Source organism: Manis pentadactyla, chromosome 13, assembly GCF_030020395.1.
Source record: "Manis pentadactyla isolate mManPen7 chromosome 13, mManPen7.hap1, whole genome shotgun sequence".
Classification (NCBI taxonomy): Eukaryota; Metazoa; Chordata; class Mammalia; order Pholidota; family Manidae; genus Manis; species Manis pentadactyla.
This window is the reverse complement of record NC_080031.1, coordinates 61257893-61275628: the sequence shown is the minus strand read 5'-3', so window position 1 is coordinate 61275628 and position 17736 is coordinate 61257893. Positions and strand designations below refer to the sequence as shown.

Genomic DNA, 17736 nt, shown 5'->3' with positions numbered 1-17736 from the left:
CTAAGAATTTTTAAAAATTCTCCTTGATATCTGCATAAGCCAGACTTTAGAGTGTTAATTTTTGCCATGTTATAATTACTACAAATAAAATTGTTCAATTATTTCTATCTACTTTTACTGCACTTTAATTTTAATCTCTAATAGTTTATAAACTTCTTACCACTTTGGCAAATTCATTTTTATGCATTAAAAAATGTTTATTATACCTTATACTTTGCTGACTTTTATTTAATTTTATGTTTTATTTTAAAAATATTTATGTGAGCCGAGCATGTAATAGAAGCTCAATTGATATATATTAATAAGTTAGTTTTTATAATTATCTGATTAGTGAGGCATCTTAATAACCTATGTTTTGGTTAATCATAGGAAAATACTATATCAATTTTAGAGATAGAAAAGAATGCAGAAAATACGTATTTAGCATTAAATAAAAGTTGTAACTTCCTGGTTTAATGGTCATGTGGCTAATTTCTGATCCTACCATTTTCCATTCTGACTTGATAGCATCTTGCTGTAGACGCTGCTTGGAGGGTTTAGGTATGTAACACACACACACACACACACAAACATGAGGAATAATTTCACCAAATGTGAGAGAATGAGGAATTTGCACATTGTAAAAAATTATTAGAAGGCATAGGTAGTACAGGTTTTTCACTAAAATTTTGTGCCCCTGTATGGTTTTGAGTTACTGCTATTCTAACTTGCAAATATTTATAATGAAGAAGCTTGGGAGATTTCCAGAGACTAGAATAGTTTGTTGGTACTAACTTTTCTATTTTGGCAATATGACCCAAAATACTGTTTTAAACTATAGCTAGAAAATATTTTTGAAAGTCTGATAATATTTTTATAGTTTAAAGGAATGGAAACTGATACTAAATTACCAGTTTTTAGGTTAATGGTCCAGTGTAGAAATATCTGGAAATAATTGCCATCTGAGGGCTCTGCTCTGCTCATGTAAACAGAATTGGTTGCCTTAATGTTGAGCCCACTTAGCAGCTAACCATGGTATAAAAATCCTTAACACAGCAGCTGAAGTGTATTGTAGCTGTTGCTGTATGTCCTCACTGCAAAGGCCATGATTTCTGTGAAGAGATCATAAAAGCAGCCCTTTTGTGGTTCTGATTAGGAGTGTTTTCTGGGCAGCATAGCAGAGTGCTCTGCTTGTTCTGTGCTATATGGACATAAGACATACTTTTATAAAAGAAGCCATTTCTTCTTTGAAAATAAGCAGTCACATGCAAGATACTTATTTTCACTGATCATTACCATCAAATAATATTTGTGAATACCTTTAATATATAATATGTTCACTAAAAAATGTTTATATTATAGAGGATGATACTAATTAAGCAAAATGTGTTGATCTTAGGGTGCGTATAAAAATTTTCCACCCAAGACCATATTACTATTGTTCTCTCTCCCTTTTATACTTCTCTTTAAATATGGTCTACCCATAAAACTAACGGAGAGTTCAGTTCTGTTTATATTGTCATAGGGTTTTAAGGCTAGATAGGGAAGAATAAATACTAATCCTTAAAACTGGACTAACATTTTTGTGCCTAACTACTTACATTCTTAGACATTTCTAAGTTACAGTTACATTTCTCTGTTTCCCTCAGATATTTCAAGCAGTTAACAAGGCAGATTTACCTGTAAAAACCCATCTTCCTGAAACTTAAATAATTTTTAAAAGTCCAATAAATTAAACTTGTAAATTTATCTTATCGAATTCTCTTGTCTTTTAAATATCTTAGTAAATAGAGTGTAAAGTAGCATAATACAAGTTATTACAAATATATCTAATAATTCAGAAATACTTATGTTGTAGGTTTTGGTCCACTTCATCATTTCTGTATTTGTTTCTGTGGGTAAAATTGTAGTATTTCTAGAATATGTTTCTTGGCTTTAGTACATCTGTATATCTGAACAGGCACTCAAGGGTGGAGAGAGAGTATGGCTTTAGTGCATTTGCATCATTTCTCAGGATTGGAGAGAAGTTCATCTCCCTATCAGTGGGTAATTACCTGGGGGGCAACGGGAGGGCTTATCTGTACCTGGGAGGTGAGGGGAGGCCCGATTTTGCTTCTGTTGGAGCAGGAAAGAGACCGTCTGGGACTGCAGTTTGTGAGCAATAAACGGATTTTAAACTATTTCTCCCTTTGACTGATTTCGGTTTTTAGAGGTATTTTGCCCCAGGATTTCCTCTCCCCGGACTTACAGTTTCTATATTTTCCCAGAGTTAAAGATTTATCCTCATAAAAGGAAACAGTTACAGTTGACCCTTGAACTACATGAGTCCACTTAATGCAGATTTTTTTCAATAAATAGATTAGAAACTTTTTTGGAGATTTGTGACAATTTGAAAAAACATCTCTAGCCTTATTGTAAGAATAGTCTATAATGCAATTTAGAAAATATGTGTTAATTGACTTTAAATGATTGATAAGGCTTCTGATCAACAGATTATCAATAGTTGCATTTTGGGGGATTCAAAGCTACATGCATATTTTTGACTGTTTGGGGGTTAGCACCTCTAACCACTGCTTTGTTCAAGTATCAGCTGTCCTTTCTTAGTCCAGTTGAGATAATTGGTTAAAAACCTTGACTGTAAGGCTGATGTGAATAAAGGTATTAGGGTCAAAAACTATAGAATGAGAATAGGGTTCTGGGCAAAGAAGTTTGAGAGCGATAGAGGCCTAGGACTAAGACGCGCCTGTCCAGACTGAGCTGGCCATTGTTAGGATGGGTGCTTTTCTTAGGCTAAAGTTCCACTTGTCACTGAACAGGACTTTTTGAGCCCATTCCTTTTAGTTAGGACTTAAACATACAGGTTTTAATTTTATGCAACTTGGTGTATTTACCTGAAATACTGGTCTTTTAAATGGGTTGGGAATGGAAGGTGGGAGAAGGGTCGTTCCAAGCCCCACTGTTAATTTTTTTTCCAGATCCAGAGTCTTATCTCCCCCACCCTACCCCCCAGACTTCATCCTGGTGCTCTAAGAGTCTGTGGGAAACCACTTATTTTTAAGTTATTATATGGCATAGAATTCTGAACCTCTTATTTCAGCTCTAGTTGTTTTCTACACCAGGGTCTTAGAAAGTGGTTTAGAGAACAGTTCTGCCTCTGGGAGAGCTTTTATTGATCTCTCTAGCAATGACAAATTTGTATTATTATATAACATAAAGGCTGTAGTCACCTTGCTAGATATAGCCAGGCTGTTCCTGCTTTTTCCTTACTCACCATGGTTCTTTAATTGGACATACAGTGCATTAGATCCTCAAGGTTCATCTGTGTTGTAGCATGTGACAGAATTTCCTTCCTTTTTAAGAGCGAATGATACTCCACTGTATGGATATGTCACATTTTGTTTATTCAGTGACTGATGATGGATGATTCATCTGGCTTCCCCCTCTTGACTGTTGTAGATAATGCTGCTGTGAACAAACATGGGTGTGCAAATATTTTTTGAGACCCTGCCTTCAATTCTTGTGAGTATATACTCAGAGGTGGGGTTGTAGAAGCAATTAAAACTTTGAAGAAGCTCTAAATTGTTCACCATTGGGATTGCACTATTTTACAATTTTACCAACAGTGCACAAGGATTCCAGTTTCTTCACATCCTCACCAACACTTACTGTCTGTTTTATTATTTTGATAGTAGCCATCATAATGGATATGAGGTGATCCCAATTTACATTTTTAAGAAGCATTATAATTAAATATTTCTGGTATACTTAAAAAATTTTATCAAGTACTTTTAGCTTAATGATTTAAGTTGGAGCTCCTAAAATAGAACTGTTTCTCAGCATGCTTTTTTGCTATAACTTGAGGTGTGTGTTGAATAAGATCCTCAAGGAATAGTACCCTTCACTCTGCACCTCTCCCTAATTTATTTCCCCCAGATTTAACTATTAATGAATTACTAGGGAACAGAGTAGGCTATGCTTAACCCCAGTGAATTTTGCTAACTTTAATTGTTTTCCCTACCATAGACAATTCTACGGTTCTGCATGTTAAAAGAATTCTAACCGTATGCCAACATTAAAAATACTATGTTTTAATAAAAAACTGTATTCTCTTTTTACTTTGCACTAGACTGTTTGACCACTGTCTACTTTTAGTTGAAAATAGTTTTACCTTTACAGTCTTGACAGTTTGTGTTAACTTTTCTCACAAGATGAATTTAGCCATAAATTTTCTATGAAGAGCAAGGACAAGCAGTGTTTATGGATTTTATCCAGAGAAGAAAAGCACACGAGATCCCAGTAAAAAATGGAAAAGGAGTGTAAATTATCATTCACTTTTTTCCTCCTTTTCCAGGAAAACTTGGGGGCATGAATGTTCTAGAACAAAAAATTGACAGCTTATAAAATATTTTATGTTTTGAGTAAATTAATTGCAGTTTTTATTTTTGTGACTTGAAGTTTCTGAAATTATTATTGCAGAAATGCCTATTCTGTCTTGGAAGTGTTTATTCTTTAAAAGATTTTAGTAGTAGTATTTAGAAGTAGTAGTATTCACATTGGTCTGTGTCTATCCAGCTATAACCTATGATTATATCAAAAGTATTAGAAGTCATTTAAAAATAATTTTTGCTAGACTTTAAGGTTTATTACTATGTAGTTTATTCCTTCTGGGCTCTTTTATTTGAATATTTAAGACCGAGCTGCTCTATTTACAGTGTTTTGTGTGAGTTGGTGGAGAAGGGTGCAAGGGGTGGTATGGCTTGGGCAGTGTGGGGGCTTAACCCTCCCTGTGAGTTTTCAGAAAAGATAATGAAATCCTTTATATCCCTTCCAAGAGACTGCATTTTAAAGACTTACATTTTAATAAGAATTTGTTGTGCAGCTGCAACCCTGACAACAAGGCCTAGGGGAGAAGAATTAGGGCAGCATTCCAAAAATCAAGGCAGGCAGTGGTTTCCTGTGGATTTGAGCTGATGAAACTGATAAAAATATAAAGCACTTAGTGGAAAGAAAACTAGTACTTTTTTTGGCATAGTGGATGTTGAAATTATCCACACCATATTTTATTATTTAAAAAATTCGAAAGTTGTCATAAGCTGCTCACTCAATAAGATTAGCTTCTGTATATTCTCCTTCAGTATAAAGATACTAAAAATTAAAAAATACTCCTAGAAAATATTTTTGTGAATTATATCTAAAATGTTCTTGAAGTCTAGACCTTTTCAAAATACACATTACCAAGTTTGTCAGGTTTCTAAAAAGTTGTAATATTTTGTTGAGTATTTTTGCATCTTTGTTCATCAGAGATATTGGTCTGTAATTTTCTTTTTTCTGTGATGTCTTTGCCTGGTTTTGGTATTAGAGTGATGCTGGCCTCATAGAATGAGTTTGGAAATATTCCCTCCTGCTGTTTTTTGGAAAACTTTAAGGAGAATGGGTATTAAGTCTTCCCTAAATGTTTGATAAAATTCAGCGGTGAAGCTATCTGGTCCAGGGATTTTGTTCTTATGTAGGTTTTTGATTACCAGTTCAATTTCGTTGCTAGTAATTGGTCTGTTCAGATTTTCTGTTTCTTGGTCACCCTTGGAAGGTTGTATTTTTCTAGAAAGTTGTCCATTTCTTCTAGGTTATCCAGTTTGTTAGCATATTACTTTTTCATGGTATTCTCTAATAATTCTTTATATTTCTGTGGTGTCCGTAGTGATTTTTCTTTTCTCATTTTTGATTCTGTATGTGTGTGTAGACTCTCTTTTTTCTTGATAAGTCTGGCTAGGGGTTTATCTATTTTGTTTATTTTCTTGAAGAACAAGCTCTTTCATTGATTCTTTCTATTGTTTTATTCTTCTTGATTTTATTTATTTCTGCTCTAATCCTTATTATGTCCCTCCATCTACTGACTTTGGGCCTCATTTGTTGTTCTTCTAGTTTTGTTAATTGTGAGTTTAGACTGCTCATATGGTATTGTTCTTTCTTGAGGTAGGCCTGTATTGCTATATACTTTCCTCTTAGCATGGCCTTCGCTGTGACCCACAGGTTTTGCAGTGTTGCATTATTGTTGTCATTTGTCTCCATATATTGTTTGATCTCTGTTTTTATTTGGTCAATGATCCATTGGTTATTTAGGAGCATGTTGTGAAGCCTCCATGTGTTTGTGGAATTTTTCATTTTCTTTGCGTAATTTATTTCTAGTTTCATACTTTTGTGGCCTGAGAAACTGGTTGGTACAATTTCAATCTTTTTGAATTTACTGAGGCTCTTTCTGTTGCCTAGTATATGATCTATTCTTGAAAATGTTCCATGTGCACTTGAGAAGAATGTGTATTCTGCTGCTTTTGGGTGTAGAGTTCTGTAGATGTCTGTTAGGTCCATTTGTTCTGATAGGTTGTTCAGTGCCTCTGTGTCCTTACTTATTTTCTGTCTGGTTGATCTGTCCTTCAGAGTGAGTGGAGTGTTGAAGTCTCCTAGAATGAATACATTGCATTCTATTTCCCCTTTTAATTCTGTTAGTATTTGTTTCACATATGTGGGTGTGCTCCTGTGTTGGGAGCCTAGATACTTATAATGGTTAAATCATCTTGTTGGATTGACCCCTTTATCATTATGTAATGTCCTTCTTTGTCTCTTGTGACTTTCTTTGTTTTGAAGTCTATTTTGTCTGATACAAGTATTGCAACTCCTGCTTTTTTCTCTTTGTTAGTTGCATGAAATATCTTTTTCCATCCCTTAACTTTTAGTCTGTGTATGCCTTTGGGTTTAAAGAGAGTCTCTTGTAGGCAGCATATAGATGGGTCTTGTTTTTTTATCCATTCAGTGACGCTATGTCTTTTGATTGGTGCATTCAGTCCATTTACATTTAGGGTGATTACCAATAGGCATGTACTTATTGCCATCGCAGGCTTTAGATTCGTGGTTACCAAAGGTTCAAGGTTAACTTCCTTACTATCTATGAGTCTAACTTAACTCACTTAATATGCTATTACAAACACAATCTAAAAGTTATTTTCCTTTTCTCCTCCTTTTTCTTCCTCGTCCATTCTTTATATATTAGGTATCATATTCTGTACTCTTTGTCCTTTGATTGACTTTGGGGATAGTTAATTTAATTTTGCATTTGCTTAGTAATTAGCTGTTCTACTTTCTTTACTGTGGTTTTATTACCTCTGGTGACAGCTTTTAAACCTTAGGAACACTTGCATCTATAGCAGTCCCTCCAAAATAGACTGTAGAGATGGTTTGTGGGAGGTAAATTCTCTCAGCTTTTGCTTATCTGGAAATTGTTTAATCCCTCCTTCAAATTTAAACGATAATCTTGCTGGATATAGTAATCTTGGTTCCAGGTGCTTGTGCTTCATTGCATTAAATACATCATGCCACTCCCTTCTGGCCTGTAATGTTTCTGCTGAGAAGTCTGATGTTAGCCTGATGGGCTTTCCTTTGTATGTGATCTTATTTCTCTCCCTGGCTGCTTTTAATAGTCTGTCCTTATCCTTGTTATTTGCCATTTTCATTACTATATGTCTCGGTGTTGTTTTCCTTGGGTCCCTTGTGTTGGGACATCTGTGGATCTCCATGGCTTGAGAGACTATCTCCTTCCCCAGATTGGGGAAGTTTTCAGCAATTACCTCCTCAAAGACACTTTCTATCCCTTTCTCTCTCTCTTCTTCTGGTACCCCTATAATGTGAATATTGTTCCGTTTGGATTGGTCACACAGTTCTCTCAATATTATTTCATTCTTAGAGATCGTTTTTTCTCTCTGCCTCAGCTTCTTTGTATTCCACTTCTGTAGTTTCTATTTCATTTATCATCTCCTCCACTGTATCCAATCTGCTTTTAATACCTCCATTGTGCTTTTCAACAATTTGATCTCCGACTGGAATTCATTCCTGAGTTCTTGAATATCTTTCCGTACCTCCATTAGTATGTTAATGATTTTTATTTTGAACTCCATTTCAGGAAGAGTCATGAGGTCCATGCCATCTTTCTCAGGAGTTATATTAATTTTACTCTGAACCAGGTTCCTTTCGCATTTCATATTAGTATATGGTGCACTCTCGTGTCCAGAAGCTCTACTCTCTGGAGCTGCTCAGCCCCTGAAGCAATGTCGGGGCCCTCTTGCTAAGGGCTTCCTTGTTAGGAAGTCTGTCAGACTGCCTGCCTTTCTTTTGTCCCAGAGCAGCCAGATATAGATCCCTGCTTTCCACAAGCTGCTGGAATCTCAGTCTCTCCAGGAATTCTGCCTGTCTTATCTTCTGATCCCCTAATCATGAGAGTATCATGAAAGCACCATGAAATGTAGGTTTGTGCTCCCTTAACAGATCTCCAGAGTTAGGTATTCAGCAGTCCCAGGCCTCTACCCGCTCCCTGCTCCATTTCTCTTCCTCCAGCCAGTGAGCTGGAGTGGGGGCAGGGCTTGGTCCTGCTGGGCCACAGCTTTGGTATGTTACCCTGTTCCATGAGTTCTGCTCTTTTCTCCAGGTGTATGCAGTCTGGTGCAGCCCTCTTTCCTGTTGCTCTTTCAGGATTAGTTGTATTAATTATATTTTCGTATTATATGCGGTTTTAGGAGGAAGCCTCTGTCTCACCTGTCACGCTGCCATCTTTAATCCTCTTCCTTCCAACTCCATTTTAAATGAAGTTTCCTTTATTCACTTTCACAGTTCCTTCCTGTACATTCTTGAATTGTCCAATACAGTAATTCTACTTAGGTAGTTTAATGTGTTGTCTTTCTTTTATGGTAGTTTTATACTCTTGATGTCTCTTTCTTTTGGTGAGTAAGCTAATGATCCCTTAGGAGGAGGGGCTAATTTAAATGGCCATTTAACCTACTAATGTATCATAAGGAGTGACCAAAAGCCAGGTCTTAGTTTGTTGTGGTCTAGGTGAATTTAAGTAGAGCCAGTGCTTGAGCATCATGTCAAATAGCCACCTGGCTCCACTAAGTTGTTAAATTCTTCCATTGGCTGCTACTGCATCAGGCAATTTCTGATCAGAGTTTGATTTTTTAAACTTTTAGAAATAAGTAATACTGATTCTAAGAGGTAGTTATCTTAGATTATAATTCACCACCAGCTTTGTACAGGTTTGGGGGGAGAGGGGCTGGGAAGAGTGTCTGCTCACAGGAAGAGTCTGTCTAGTCAGTTCTGTACCTGTTAGCGTAAGTTTTCCCTCCACTCCCAGGAGGAAGCCGCCCTGATTTTATCCTGTTGACAAAGACATCTTGACTGTTCCTGCTCATTTCTGTGGTGAAGGGGCAGTCAATGGAAGGGCAAGGAAAGAATCTAAAATAGCTTTTAGGTAATCTTTTAACTTTTACTTCTATGGCTTTTGCTCCTGGCTATAGGTCACTAGCTTAGCTTCCTTTCAGACATACTCAGTACCACTTTTTTTTTTTTAATTCCCATCAGTATTTGGTTTTTGTTGTTGCTTTTATTGCTGTTCTGCTGTTACTGTTCCTGGAATCCAGATTTACTTTATTTCCCCCTAGGCTTTATTGTGGAGGAAGGGACCAGAAGCCTTGTGGTAGTTTGTCATTCTGATAGGAACTGGAGGACCTCTTTTGAGCCAAGAAAGATAGTTATGCAAAGATTTCCTCTAAAACACAGGAAATTTTTTAATTGAAGAGTACATATATGTAAAATACATACAAACTGTATGAAAACTAACTCAAACCATAGTGGCTTAAAACAACTATTATTTATTATATATCTCAATTTTGAGGGTCAGAAATTTGAGCAGGTCTTGGCAATTCCTTTAAATGTGGCATCAACAAAGGTCATTGGGTAGTGTTCAGCTAGCAGATAGGCTGGAGGATCCTGGGCAGCTGCATTCACCTGGCTGGTGCTCTGGCTGAGGAGACTGACAGGCTGGGCCCAACGGGAGCCACTAGCCTGTGTGTGGTCTTTCCAGCATGGCAGTCTTAGGGTAGTTGGATTTCGGGGTGGAAGGTACAAGGCTTTTTAAGACTCCATCAGTTCCAAAACATGACTTCAGCCTCGTTTCATTGGTCAAAGAAGTCACTAAGTTCCCCTGAATTCAATATAGAGAATTTGTCTCTATCTCTCATTTGGAGGAATAACCAAGAATTTGTAGGCATCTTAAAATACCACATAAGATTTTTAGAATTTTGTGTTGCTGATTGTTCCTTTGAGGAAAATGTAGTTAGAAGCTTGGCTCAGGGAATCTTCTCCTTAACTTCTCCCCTCTGAAGGGGATTCTTTGGAGTAGAGGAAATCATATACTTATTTTTCAGTTTATTTTTACAGTAATACTTTTCCCTACAGCAGGGGTTCTTGGTGGAGTTGGAGGCAACCAAAATCCAGGGGGATTTGACAAGGGACTGGAGACATTTTTGGTTGTCACCCTGGTGGTGAGGGATTGCTACTGACATTTACTGGATAGGGGCCTGGAGTGCTGCTGAGTATTCTACGAAGCACAGGAGAGCCTCTCCCCACTGCAGCAGCAGACTCACAGACTCCAAGAAGGGACTAGCATTACCAAAGGGAAGGGGGCTGGGGAGGGAGAAGGGGATTAAGGGGCATTATAATTAGCACTCACAATATAGGTAGGTCATGGGGAAGGCAGTACAGCACTGGGAAGGCAGTATAGCACAGAGAAGGCAAGTAATGACTCTGTAGCATCTTACTACCCTGATGGACACCCTCCAAATTACAACACTCTCTATGTATTTTAACTTACTAAGTTTTTTTTCCCCCAAATACTAGGACAAGTTACCATGTCAGGTGTTATAAGAGATATAATAATTCAGTCTACCTTAATGGAGCTTACAAGAAGCAGTATGTCATAAATAATTGTAATTTAAGATAGCATGGAACTAGACCTTAAAAAAGAATATAGAGAAAATTGTCTGTCTGCAAGTTACTTAATGTGTCTGAGCATAGTTTCCTCATTTCCAAAGGATAATACTTCTTAGAGCTTAGGATTATAAAAGTTAAATGAGATCATATTTGTCAAAGGACATAGTATAATGTGTGACTAGCACTCAAATATTTTTTTCCTCTGTAGCATCTTACTATGCTGATGGACAGTGACTGCAATGGGGTGGGAGAGGAACTTGAAAATATGGGTAAATGTTGAAACCACAATGTTGCTCATGTGAAACCTTCATAAGATGTGTATAAGTGATACCTTAATTTAAAAAAACAAAACCCTGCTCTAAACCACATTAAAAAAAAAATTTCCCTCAATATTCAAGATTCTGACTTTACAGGCAGATTCAAAAAGGTTTGAACATCTAAAAAATGTATTATTTTAGTATCTACACTGATAATAAAATAGTATCATGAAAAAGTAGTTACATATGTACTAAATTGGAAAGTAGTCCAATTTGTAAAGAAACAGCCACAGTTATTCCTAAAGTGCTCAATGAGCACCTTCTGTGTAACACAGTGCACATGGCAGTACTGTGGTCTAATTCCTCCCAGATCTTTTGTAAGTGTATCATCATTGACGGTTGAAACAGCAGCCAGGTCGAATGCCTTTAGTTCCTCCAGTATGCAAGGACTGGTAGTCCCAACTAGTTTTCTTTTTACATATCCCCACCAGAAATAGTTGTGGTGTGATAGCAGGTAATATGGGTGGCTACTATTTCAGAGATCATTGAAATTCTCAATCAGAATGCCCTGTCTAGCACCATGATGGGTACTCATTAAAGGAGCTCTATACTCTGATAAAAGTGAGGCAGAGCCCCAGCATGTTGGAAAATGAAGTTGTGGATTTCCATAGTTGTAGGAAAAAAAAACCATTACATGAGAATGTCCAAATAGGTGATTCTTGTCACTGGGTTCTTCGCAAAAAAGACTTATTGAAAACCCAGGGTATGGCCAAAATCATTGACTTTGGGTGAATTCCTTATATGTTCAGTTGCGATATACTAGCTTTTATTCCCACATATGGAGACATTCTCGTGATTTCATTTTTCCCTTGAAATAAAGTTTGTTTTTCTCACTGAGCTTTAAGCTCCTTAGGTTTAATATCCATAAAATTGAAATTTTTGTCTTATCTGCATCCATCAGGGCCTGAAGTAGATGCAAATTAGCAATATTTCTGAATATGCCCCAAACTGTGGACAGCTCAGAAGCCTAGTTCTACTTGTCAGAGACCTGGGACTTGACTGAATAAAACCCAAAATTGAATCACCTCTTCAGCAGAAAAATAAAATAGAAGGTGACCCTACAGTTTGGTGCGTGCTACATACCTACATTTAACTGAGTTAGTGAGTTAAAAAAAATTTAAAGTGTTTCATTCTATTTGAATCACTCTCTGTTGAGTGCACTGTGTTCCCAGGGCCTGGTACATAGTAATTGCTCAACAGTATCTGTCAAATACATACATGTATACACACATAGATATATAGTGAAATCCTGCATTCAAAATACATGCTGAAGTTTTTTTTTATATTGGAAGTGTAGTTGATATGCAATATTTTATGAGTACAACATAGTGATTCAATATATACATTACAAAGCAATAAAAAAACTTAGTTATCTGTCACGATACAAAGTTGCTACATATTATTAAATATATTCTCTATGCTGTACATTATATCCCCAGTTATAAGGAAGTTTGTACCTTTTAATCCCCTTCCCCTGTTTCCCCAGCCTCCACACACCACTCTGATCTGGCAGCAACCAGTTTGTTCTCTGTATCTATGAGTCTCTTTTTGTTTGGAATCTGAAAAAGACAAAACAAATTAACAAATGTAAGTGGAATTGTAGAGTGTCTTTCTGTGTCTTACTTCTCTACTCATTTCACTTAGCATAAAACCCTCTAGGTCCACCCATGTTGTTGCAAATGGCAAGATTTCATTCCTTTGTATGGCTCAGTAAGATTCCACTTTGTATATATATATTTACCACATCTCTATTCATCTATCCATGGAAGCTTAGGTTACTTCTTTATTTTGGCTATTGTAAATAATGCTGCATTGAGTATAGAGCTGCACATATTTTTAAAATTTTTTTTGTAGATAATTATTTTTTATTGAAGGGTAGTTGACACACAGTATTACATTACATTAGTTTCAGGTGTACAACACAGTGATTCAACATTTATATACATGATAATTCTAGGTACCAGCTTTCACCATACCAAGTTGTTACAATATTTTGACTATATTCCTTATGCTATACATTACATCCTGGTTACTTATTTATTTTACAATTGGAAGTGTGTACTTTGTTGTTGTTGTTGTTGTGAGGGCATCTCTCATATTTATTGATCAAATGGTTGTTAACAACAATAAAATTCTGTATAGGGGAGTCAATGCTCAATGCACAATCATTAATCCACCCCAAGCCTAATTTTCGTCAGTCTCCAATCTTCTGAGGCATAACAAACAAGTTCTTACATGGAGAACAAATTGTTACATAGTGAATAAGTTAGATGGTGAACAGTACAAGGGCAGTCATCACAGAAACTTTTGGTATTGCTCATGCATTATGAACTATAAACAGTCAGTTCAAATATGAATACTCATTTGATTTTTATACTTGATTTATATGTGGATACCACATTTCTCTCATTATTATTATTTTTAATAAAATGCTGAAGTGGTAGGTAGATACAAGATAAAGGTAGAAAACATAGTTTAGTGTTGTAAGAGAGCAAATGTAGGTGATCAGGTGTGTGCCTGTATACTATGTGTTAATCCAAGCTAGACAAGGGCAATAAAACATCCACGTATGCAGAAGATTTCTCTCAGAACGGGGGGGTGAGGTTCTAAGCCTCACCTCTGTTGATCCCCAGTTTCTCACCTGATGGCCCCCCTGCGACTGTGCCTGTCTTAGGTTGTTCCTCCCTTGAGGAATCTTACCCGTCTCTGGCTAACCAGTCATCTTCTGGGGCCATACAGGGAAATGTGAAGTTGGTAAGTGAGAGAGAAGCCTTATTGTTTGAAAAAGTTAGCTTTTTACTTCTTTGCATATTTATGCCCTGTGGCTTCTATGCCCAGCATTTGTCTTGAGGTATCTTTACCACTTGGAAGAATTATGATACTCGGTAAATTTGATATGAGGCACGAATTCTATTTAAGGGTTGTAATTAGGAAGGAAGAAGAAAAGCTATAGAAGTAGCAGGTGGAAGAAAACATGAGAAGATTGATTATTTCTTTGACATATATTCTTGTAGAGTAACTTCAGCATGTATAGGTTTTAAACTACTACTTAAATTGCACACACACATTAACATAATAGGAGTATAGTTACATAACCAAAGCATACCTGTAATTACCAGCCATCTCCAGTGAAACCAAGAAAACCAGTTAGGCACCTTAGGCATTTGTGAAAACTTATCTATGATATGGTGGATATTGTCCAACTGAGCTTGAACAGTCTGAGAGAAATCAGACAAATTAAAACAACCCATTCCTGGGGACTGTTCACATCCCATATGTTCTTTTAACAGTAAACAGTCTGTAGTTGTAAGATTTTGGAGCGCTACAATTTGCACTTCTCCTAATACTTGATTGAGTTCCAACAGTATAGATCCAGTCAAATTTGTTGTTTTACTGTATGCACAGGCCAGTTTAGATATCTCCTTCTTCATTCCCATGCAAGTCCAGGAGCTGGTGGGATGAGTGCATCTACAGCTGTAGCAGTGCGTGGATCTTTGTTGGGGTTTTTTGATGATCATCTTCTGGCATGAGTCTTCCAGAGAGTGCTGATGTTGGAAGTTCTTTTTCATATCGTATCTTAGTTCATTTTCGGGGTAGCCCAATTAGGCTTTGATCCTCTGTATAAACACAAACAGACCCTTTGCCTACACTTTTATATGCCCTTTATACCCTTGTGTAGGACTCATTGGAGGTCTCCACATAGGAACTGCCCTTTTTTTTTTTTTTGGTATCATTAATCTACACTTACAGGACGAATATTATGTTTACTAGGCTCTCCCCTATACCATGTCTCCCCTATAAACCCCTTTACAGTCACTGTCCATCAGCATAGCAAATGTTGTGGAATCACTACTTGCCTTCACTGTGTTGTACAGCCCTCCCCTTTCTCCCACCCCCCCATGCATGTTAATCTTAATACCCCCCTTCTTCTCCACCCCCCCTTATCCCTCCCTACCCACCCATCCTCCCCAGTCCCTTTCCCTTTGGTACCTGTTAGTCCATTCTTGAGTTCTGTGATTCTGCTGCTGTTTTGTTCCTTCAGTTTTTCCTTTGTTCTTATATTCCACAGAGAAGTGAAATCATTTGGTATTTCTCTTTCTCCGCTTGGCTTGTTTCACTGAGCATAATACCCTCCAGCTCCATCCATGTTGCTGCAAATGGTAGGATTTGCCCTTTTCTTATGGCTGAGTAGTATTCCATTGTGTATATGTACCACATCTTCTTTATCCATTCATCTATCGATGGACATTTAGGTTGCTTCCAATTCTTGGCTATTGTAAATAGTGCTCCAATAAACATAGGGGTGCATTGTTCTTTCTCATACTTGATTGCTGCATTCTTAGGGTAAATTCCTAGGAGTGCAGTTCCTGGGTCAAATGATAAGTTTGTTTTGAGCATTTTGATGTACCTCCATACTGCTTTCCACAATGGTTGAACTAATTTACATTCCCACCAGCAGTGTAGGAGGGTTCCCCTTTCTCCACAGCCTCACCAATATTTGTTGTTCTCTGTCTTTTGGATGGCAGGCATCCTTACTGGTGTGAGGTGATACCTCATTGTAGTTTTTTTTTTTTTTTTTTTTTTTTAATTATTTTTTATTGAAGGGTAGTTGACACACAGTATTACATTACATGAGTTTCAAGTGTACAACACAGTGGTAGAACATTTATATACATAATTCTAGGTTCCAGCTATCACCCTAACAGGCTGTTAAAATATCTTGACTATATTCCTTATGCTATACATTACATCCCGGTTACTAATTTATTTTACCATTGGAAGTCTGTCCTTTTTTTTTTTTTTTTTTTTTGTGAGGGCATCTCTCATATTTATTGATCAAATGGTTGTTAACGACAATAAAATTCTGTATAGGGGAGTCAATGCTCAATGCACAATCATTAATCCACCCCAAGCCTAATTTTTGTCAGTCTCCAATCTTCTGAGGCATAACAAACAAGTTTTTACATGTAGAACAAATTCTTACATAATGAATAAGTTACATAGTGAACAGTACAAGGGCAGTCATCACAGAAACTTTTGGTTTTACTCATGCATTATGAACTCTAAACAGTTCAAATATTAATACTCATTTGGTTTTTATACTTGATTTATATGGGGATACCACATTTCTCTCTTTATTATTATTATTTTTAATAAAATGCTGAAGTGGTAGGTAGATACAAGATAAAGGTAGAAAACATAGTTTAGTGTTGTAAGAGAGCAAATGTAGATGATCAGGTGTGTGCCTGTAGACTATGTGTTAATCCAAGCTAGACCAGGGCAATAAAACATCCACGTATGCAGAAGATTTCTCTCAGAACAGGGGGGTGAGGTTCTAAGCCTCACCTCTGTTGATCCCCAATTTCTCACCTGATGGCCCCCCTGCGACTGTGCCTGTCTTAGGTTGTTCCTCCCTTGAGGAATCTTACCCGTCTCTGGCTAACCAGTCATCTTCCGGGGCCATACAGGGAAATGTGAAGTTGGTAAGTGAAAGAGAAGCCTTATTGTTTGAAAAAGTTAGCTTTTTACTTCTTTGCATATTTATGCCCTGTGGCTTCTATGCCCAGCATTTGTCTTGAGGTATCTTTACCACTTGGAAGAATTATGATACTTGGTAAATTTGATATGAGGCACGAATTCTATTTAAGGGTTGTAATGAGGAAGGAAGAAGAAAAGCTATAGAAGTAGCAGGCGGAAGAAAACATGGGAAGATTGATTATTTCTTTGATATATCTTCTTGTAGAGTAACTTCAGCATGTATAGGTTTTAAGCTACTACTTAAATTGCACACACACATTAACATAATAGGAGTATAGTTACATAACCAAAGCATACCTGTAATTACCAGCCATCTCCAGTGAAACCAAGAAAACCAGTTAGGCACCTTAGGCATTTGTGAAAACTTATCTATGATATGGTGGATATTGTCCAACTGAACTTGAACAGTCTGAGAGAAATCAGACAAATTACAACAACCCATTCCTGGGGACTGTTCACATGCCATATGTTCTTTTAACAGTAAATAGTTTGTAGTTGTAAGACTTTGGAGCGCTACAATTTGCACTTCTCCAAATTCTTGGTTGAGTTCCAACAGTATAGATCCAGTCCAATTTTGTTGTTTTACTGTATGCACAGGCCAGCTTAGATATCTCCTTTCTCATTCCCATGGCAAGTCCAGGAACTGGTGGGATGAGTGCATCTACAGCTGTAGCAGTGTGTGGATCTTTGTTGGGGTTTTTTGATGATCATCTTCTGGCATGAGTCTTCCAGAGAGTGCAGATGTTGGAAGTTCTTTTTCATATCGTATCTTAGTTCATTTTCGGGGTAGCCCAATTAGGCTTTGATCTTCTGTATAAACGCAAAGAGACCCTTTGCCTACACTTTTATATGCCCTTTATACCCTTGTGTAGAACTCGTTGGAGGTTACCACACAGGAACTGCCCTTTTTTTTTTTTTTTTTTTTGCTATCACTAATCTACACTTACATGATGAATATTATGTTTACTAGGCTCTCCCCTATACCAGGTCTCCCCTATAAACCCCTTTACAGTCACTGTCCATCAGCATAGCAAAATGTTGTAGAATCACTACTTGCCTTCACTGTGTTGTACAGCCCTCCCTTTTCTCC

General features: G+C 37.0%; 1 protein-coding gene across 5 annotated transcripts in view; it reads left to right on the top strand.

Annotated features, from left to right (window-relative positions):
* The window catches only part of CDC42SE2 (CDC42 small effector 2), a 148785-nt gene that overhangs the window by 45518 nt on the left and 85531 nt on the right, over positions 1-17736 (top strand). The window contains exon 3 of one of the 5 annotated variants that reach the window (XM_057491168.1): positions 3436-3498. The exons of the other annotated variants lie outside the window; for them this stretch is intronic. The gene's annotated coding sequence lies outside the window, so the exon portion shown is untranslated. The remainder of the gene's footprint in view (positions 1-3435; positions 3499-17736) is intronic. 5 annotated transcript variants of the gene reach the window in all.